The sequence below is a fragment of the Phyllobates terribilis genome, unplaced genomic scaffold, assembly GCF_046119375.1.
Source record: "Phyllobates terribilis strain yellow unplaced genomic scaffold, ASM4611937v1 Scaffold_1__5_contigs__length_1240528914, whole genome shotgun sequence".
Lineage (NCBI taxonomy): Eukaryota > Metazoa > Chordata > Amphibia > Anura > Dendrobatidae > Phyllobates > Phyllobates terribilis.
In genome coordinates, this window is record NW_027362761.1 from 704,801,987 (window position 1) to 704,809,825 (window position 7,839).

A 7,839-nucleotide genomic window follows, 5' to 3' on the forward strand; every position below is an offset into this window, starting at 1 on the left:
CTAGTGTCTGGGCTCCCTTCCCCTCATCCCTTTGTGTTGCACTTTGTCTTTCCTACACTGTGCGTGACACCTAGGAGTTTTTTTGCGGGCACAGGAAGGGCAGGCGGAAACAAACTCCATGATCTCCTTACGCATGGTAGGCCACCAGTAGTAACGTGATATGAGCTGCAAAGTTTTTCTCTGCCCAGCATGGCCAGCCACCTTGGATGAGTGCCCCCATTGCAGAACTCGCCTCTTGTCTGTTTCTTACACCAAGGTCTTACCTGGTGGAATTTGGGACAGGTTTACCGGAGCCACAGTAACCATCTTGGATGGCTCGATGATTTGAGGTGAGGTTCTTCCTCTTAACAGATGGGCAGGAAGGAGCGGGAAAGTGCATCATCTTGGATGTTTCTGTCAGATGGCCAAAAATGCAGAACAAAATCAAAATGGGCAAAAAATAGCAGCCACCTACCTTGACGCGGGTTCAGTCTTTGTGCGGACTACAGATAGGCCAGGTTCTTGTGATCAGTATAAATGACAACTGGATGGACTGCTTCCTCGAGAAGATACCACCACTCCTCTAGAGCCATCTTAATTGCTAACAACTCGGTCACCAATCGAGTAGTTGCGTTCCGGGGCAGAGAAGGCATTGGAGAAGAAACCACAGGTCACCATACAGCCCGTAGGAAACTTCTGGGTAAGAACTGCTCCAGCCCCAGAAGATGAAGTGCCTACCTCCAGAAAGAATTGTTTGCTCACTTCTGGTTGATGTAATACTGGAGCGGATGAGAAGGCCTGTTTCAGGGAGAGAAAGGCGTTCTCAGCCTCTGGAGTCCATACCTTCGGATCGGCACCCTTACGGATCATGGCGGAGATGAGAGCGGTCCAGGACGAAAAATGCGGAATGGATTGTCGGTAGTAGTTTGCGAATCCCAGGAATCGCTGGATAGCTTTAACATCGGCAGGGTGCAGTCACTCGAGGATGAAAGACACCTTCTTCGGATCCATCTCCAGGCCTGTGTCCAAGATTATATAACCTAGGAAAAGTAGAGAAGATTGTTCAAAGTGTAGAGGAGGTCTTGAAAGATGTCGTTCACAAATTCTTGGAAGATAGCTGGGGCATTGCTGAGCCCAAACGGCATAACTCTGTATTCATAATGACCGTCCCGGGTGTTGAAAGCCATCTTCCAGTCATCTCCTTGAAGTATCCGGATAAGATCATATGCTCCTAGCAGATCCAGTTTGGTAAAGATCCTAACACCTCTAAAGCGGTCGAACAACTCCGGAATCAATGGCAATGGATATTTGTTAACTGTGACCTGATTGAGACCCCTATAATCAATGCAAGGTTGGAGGGTTCCGTCCTTTTTCTTTACAAAGAAGAAGCTGGCTCTAGCTGGAGAAGAGGACTTCTGAATGAAACCTCTAGCCAAATTCTCCTTAACATACTTGGACATGGCTAGGGTCTTAGCCTGGGACAGAGGGTAAATAAGGCTTTGTGGAGGTGAGGATCCCGGAAGCAGGTCTATAGGGCAGTTATACGGCATATGTGGAGGTAACTGTTCTGACAGATAAGATGGTGCCACCGTCGGCCAGAGCGGTCAAACAGGTACAAGGTACTTCTCAAGACAAGACAAGACTGACCCCAACGTAGCACCTCTCCGGATCTCCAGTCAAGAACGGGTTCATACATGCGGATCCACGGAAGATTCAGAAGAAGCAGATGACACAGGCTAGGAAGCAAGTAGAAGGTGATTTTCTTCTCAGTGTGCAGCATTCCTATCCTTGCTCAATGACCACCGAATTGCCTCGGATAGGGGCTTCCTATCGACAGATGACACCAACAACGGATTTTGGAGTTGTCGAACGGGCATCTGGTAGCGATCTACCACTGTTTGCTGTATGAAGTTCCCTGCCACATCAGAATCCAGATACGCTGTCTCAACGAACCTGGAACCTACACAAGTCACAGATACAGTCAGGATAAATGGCGGAGAGCAATTGCTCTTGCCTAGGCTTGGGAGTTTTCCAGCTTCTAGGGACAAGAGCGAATGAGATGACCAGTTTCTCCACAATAGAAGCGCAAGCCCTTGGCTTGACAGATATCCTGCTGTTGCTCAGCCAGCTCCACGTTGTCAACTTGCATAGGTTCCAGAGATGATGCGGGCATGGGAGGCTGAGGAGTGAGCGGCCTTTGGAAGGACGGGACCAGACTAAGCGGTTTTCTCTCACGCACCATTTCTCTGGTGCGCTCCTGAAACCCGAGGTCGATTCGGATGGCCAGGGAAACTAGATAGTCCAGAGTAGAGGGAATGTCTCGGCCTGCTAGCTCATCCTTGTTCCTTCCGGACAATCCCTCCCAGAAGGCCGCTACCAGTGCCTCGTTGTTACAGCCAAGTTCAGAAGCCAGGGTGCGGAAACGGACAGCATATTGGCCTACAGACAGACTGGCCTGGCGTAGTCTGAGGAGGGATGAGGCAGCAGAAGGAACTCGGCCTGGCTCATCAATTACCTTGTGGAACGCCTCCAGGAAGGACAGCAGGTCTGAGATTATTGCATCTCCTCTTTTCCACAAGGGGTTGAGCCACCCCAGGGCCTCTCCTCCAAAACAGGACATTAGAAAGGCTACTTTTGCCTGATCGGAGAGAAGCTGGTGCGCCAGCAGTTCAAAGTGCAGCATGTCCTGGTTGATATAATCTCAGCATTGATTTGGTTGGATCCCCGTCAAAACGTGGTGGTGCAGACAGACTGGGTCTAGGACTTGAAGCCGGATACAGCGGCTGATGTCAAAGCGTCCAGGCGGGTGTTATTCACGTGGTTGTGGAACCACTGTGCCACGGTCCGGAGAGAGCCTGGAGGGGCTTAACTAAGCAAACACCTGGTTCTTCACTAGGGCCTCTGATGGTGTGGTTAGACGTAAACCCAGTGTTATGCACACGCCCGGACTGACTGGCGTGTGCGGGTGTTGTGGTTCCACTGGACCATGGACCGGAGAGTGCCTGGAGGGGCGTGACTAAGTATCTGGCCGATCCGACCAAGGTGGCACGACGGCATACGACGCCAGTGCACCAGGGAGAAACCGGGCAGAGGGACCAGGTGCTACTCCAGGTCAAACTCCGGACACGGGGGTTGACCCACACTAGGATTACTGGAACAGGCAGGTTAGGCTGGCACAGACTGGTGGATGTAAGCAAACACGGCAGGTATGCAGATGGGTGGATACAGGCGAGTATGCAGGCAGGGAGGTACTGGCCGAAAGGACGGGCTGGAGCACAGAGAGGTTAAGACCCAGTACAGACTGGGTCACAGAACCGCAGATGCGGTAGACAACCACAGCAGAGAGGGAACGCCCGAAGCGGTGGGCAAGAACAGAGCAGGACGGGGCTGCAGGAGCAGCGAGCACAAGCAGGGCAGGACAGGACTGCCGGAGCAGCGGGCAGAAGCAGGGCAGGGCGGAAACCGCAGAAGCAGTAAGCAAGATAAGAGCAGAGCAGAAACCGCAGGAGCGGCAAGCAAGGCAAGAGCAGAGTGAAAACCGCAAGAGCGGCAAGCTAAGCAGGAGCAGAGCGGACACCGCAGAGCGGTAAACAAGGCAAGAGCAGAGCAGAAACCGCAAGAGCGGCAAGCTAAGCAGGAGCAGAGCGGACACCGCAGAGCAGTAAACAAGGCAGGAGCAGAGTAGAAACCGCAAGAGCGGCAAGCTAAGCAGGAGCAGAGCGGACACCGCAGAGCGGTAAACAAGGCAGGAGCAGAGCAGAAACCGCAAGAGAGGCAAGCTAAGCAGGAGCAGAGCGGACACCGCAGAGCGGTAAACAAGGCAGGAGCAGAGCAGAAACCGCAAGAGCGGCAAGCTAAGCAGGAGCAGAGCGGACACCGCAGAGCGGTAAACAAGGCAGGAGCAGAGCAGAAACCGCAAGAGCGGCAAGCTAAGCAGGAGCAGAGCGGACACCGCAGAGCGGTAAACAAGGCAAGGGGATAGAACTCTGTTCAAAAAGAACAGACGGAGAAGGAAAGGCAGAACCAGAAGCACGCACAGTACTTACATAGAAGTAGCGAGCGTACACTAAATTCACAACAGAGGTACAGAGACGACGAGAAGGAATTTAGGAGCGGGTTCAGACTCTGCAGAAAGACGCAGAAAACAGACATAGAGGGAAAAGGGAGACAAGGTTAAAGTAGAAACGAGGCACAGACAACAGGGAACAGAGGAACGGGAACAGAGACAGCAAGGCAGGAACACAAACAGGACTCTGTTCAGACGGGAACAGATACCGCAAGGCAGGAACACAAACAGGACTCTGTTCAGACGGGAACAGATACCGCAAGGCAGGGACACAAACAGGACTCTGTTCAGACGGGAACAGATACCGCAAGGCAGAGACACAAACAGGACTCTGTTCAGACGGGAACAGATACCGCAAGGCACAGACAGGCAGATCTAGGAATACGGCCCCTAGAAGGCGAAAGAACAGGCAAGAGGCGTGTTCACAAGAACAGACCACAGTTCAGACACAGAACTGGAAAACAGGCAGGAAAACAGGATAGGACCTGGCATGTCAGAGACAAAAAGCCAACTGACAAGAAACAATGCTCAGGCGCCATCTTGAGGAAGAAGGTGGTATAAATACCCAAAGATGGACAGCAATAGGCTGAAGGTGCAACAGGGGCGTGTCAGCAGCAGGTACAAGAAACAGGAAGTTCAGCGGGCGTCGCCCTATGCAGCCAAAGTGGAGCAGAGCAGAGCACAAGGAAAGAAGCCAGACCAGGAAGCTGGGCGGGAGATGAAGTTTGCGATCTTGCATGATGAGAGATGGAACACCATGCAAGAACGCCGCCAGGTATGCTACACCCAGATAGACGCTAGGTGTTACTCCAGAACGCACTCCAGATGCCATGGCAGCTGACTCCCAAAGGGGCAGGGAAGCAGGACCAGCCAGGAACTTGGTTAGCAGGAGGGATACAAATGGTAGACAGATGAAATCGGACAGAATCAGGCAGGACAGGTACAGGAACACGAGATGGACACATGTACGGGAACACAGGTGCAGGTACACAGATGCTGGATCAGACGGATTAAGAACAGGACTAGGCACAGGCAAGACGGGTTGAGGTGTAGGTACGGCAGGATGGGCTGGACCAGGTACAGACGGGGCGGACAGGGTCAGGTAAATGGGATAGACAGGATCAGATTCAGAGCGCACAGGTATGGGGACCTTACAACTAGGTAGTAGGATGTATACTGATTACTAAAGTTGCTAAGGCACCTTGTGACAAAACAGACGTCTAGATTTATTAAGCCAAGAGATATGCACTATTGTGTTTGTGTTGACTTTACAACTTGTGTGTTTCTTTGGTGGGTCAAGAAGGACAGACCAGTATTTGTATAACCCTGAATGTTGTCTTCTCTTGGTTCTGAAACAATGATGTTTGTTACTATGCTAATTCCATATTATACTAAAGCCAGATAGATGTTTATTTACAAGAGCCCCCTGCTAAACCAACTATGTAAATTAATTAAAGGCTCAAACAATGAGACCTGAGCCCTGTGGAATAACACCTCTCCTAATCCTTGCCCTGTAGATGTGTACTTGAAAGAACAAATGTGAACTATTTAAGGAACATATCTCTCTGTAGCAGGCATATTTTGAAACAGAGAATTGAAAGAGACTTTACGAGAAGAATCAAAGATCAGACTCTCTTCAGACCATCAACTTGGTAGAGTGGCTTTATCCAAAGAGACACGGATTTGGATTCTACATGATTCCAGCCTAAACGTATGTATGGCCCTGAATGGAAAGATACTGATGTTGGGGAGACATTTGGCTGGGGAAATTTGCAGAAGCGTGCGCAGGCTCTTGGAGGGGAAAAACACCAGGGGAGCTTGGACGGGTAAGTGAACACACCGGCATCCCTGCAGGATATTTTTTAAAATCTCATGTACTTTGCTGGCTCTGTATAATGCAGCAGATATTCGGCAAGCGAATATGACCCGCCTCCTGGGCCGTGGGGTACTCGGTGCCGGGCCGGTCATTGCTAGGGGTGATGTCACAGTGGCGGTGACCCAGGGCGGTCAGTAAAAAGGGGATTTTATTGTTTTTATGTACAAAGTTCGTGACGCCACCTGTGGTATGCGGCTAAAGGGAGCCGCCGCTGCGGAGCAGGTCCTCTGGAGCTGATGTTAGTGCAGTGTAGATGTTATAGGTGATGCTGGGCGTTGTAGTGCAGGGGTTGATGGCGCAGCAATAATCAGTCCACAACTTAATGGCGGTTTCCTCTTATCTTTACTGGCGGTGATTAGGCAAACCGGGACTAGGGTACTGGCTAGAAGTGGAAGTCCGGACAGCCTGGAAGCAAGTAAGGAATCCACCTCACCAGGTGAAGTTGGAGGCCTTCCCTTTCCACTAATCTCTTTGGCCCTGCTGCTTGTAGCTGTGCGGTGGCACTCGTCCCTGAGTGCAACGTCTTTGTGCTCACCCGTATGGCAGGCAGCTCGGGCCTTGCTGATGCGTCACTCCCACGTGGCGGTGCTGGGCCCTGCGGTGCTGCTGAGCCTCCGGGCGTCTGATGGGGCCAGGAGACCTGCAGTCTCCTGCTCTCCGGTTTCTGCTGCTGGGCCTTCAGTGCCCCACAGCCTCGGACTCCCATGTCCGGTTCCTCTGTGTTAGTTACTTCTGGGGTGAACTGCCGCGCAGCTCCACTCCCCAGCTCCTCTCTCGTCGACGTTCTCACTTCAACTCCTCACACTAAGTCTAACTAACCCCGCCCCCAGATCCCAGTTGCCAAGGGGAGGGACTCCCCTTGCTGGTCTGGAGCCAGGACAGTGTTGCATGCTTAGCAAAACCTGATTAGGGGACCCCTGCTTGCTTCCAGGCATGGCATCACCTCTTGTGAGGGAGGCAATGCCACTGTGGCAACCGGACCCCTGGGGTGCCACAAATACACATCCTTATCTTGTTCACAATGCATTATGCTGGCAGCAGACCTGGTACAGAACTGTCTGCATCCTACAATACAGCCATACAACCACCTCATAGGTGGATGGATTTATCCACTTAAGCGATCAAACTGTATAGCTTCATATGTAAAAGCAAAACATGGTACAATAATCTGGCATTCCACTTCACTATCATTGCATTGCATTTGTGCTGATCAGACATTGAGACAACATTGATATTTGGCCGCAGCAATATGACAAACGCCCATTGGGCTGTGGGTAGCTGCCCAATGTTCATGAGCTTGTTTTGGTAATTTCTGTCTTATTTTTATTTTGTCTGGAGTAGGAATTGACTATCTAATTAATTCAAGTACCACTGTGGTCCATATAAATTGTGCTTGCTTATAACGGATAAAATGTACATTTGCGTTACATAGGGTATGCTCTGATCAGGCTGCCTCCCATGTTTCTATCTCTCCTACTCTTGTGCAGTTTTAATTATTTTTATGCCATAATAAAGATTATTTCTTATTCCATTTGTGTTAATTTTGTGTCTTTGTATAAGTGAGCTTCTTTATATGAGGTGTGCAGTTTCCAAAATGGGATCACTTCTCAGAGGATTTTTTTTCTGCCACCTTAGGACCTGTGCAAATATGAAATGTTAGAATTGTGCCACATACACTCCTTCCATTCAGAATCTTGAATTACAGGCCTAGACAGACATTTAGGGTCACTGATGGGGTATTGGGGTCCGCAGAAAAATAAATTATTGTACAGATCCATTTCTCTCATGGCATCATGTGTGAATGCAACGTTTATCACTAAATGACAATTTTGTAAAAGAAAAACTTTATTTTTCTGCTGCCCAAGAGTGAATAAATTGCTGCCATTTGTTGTGCTTCTGGTTGTGATCAGTATAACCC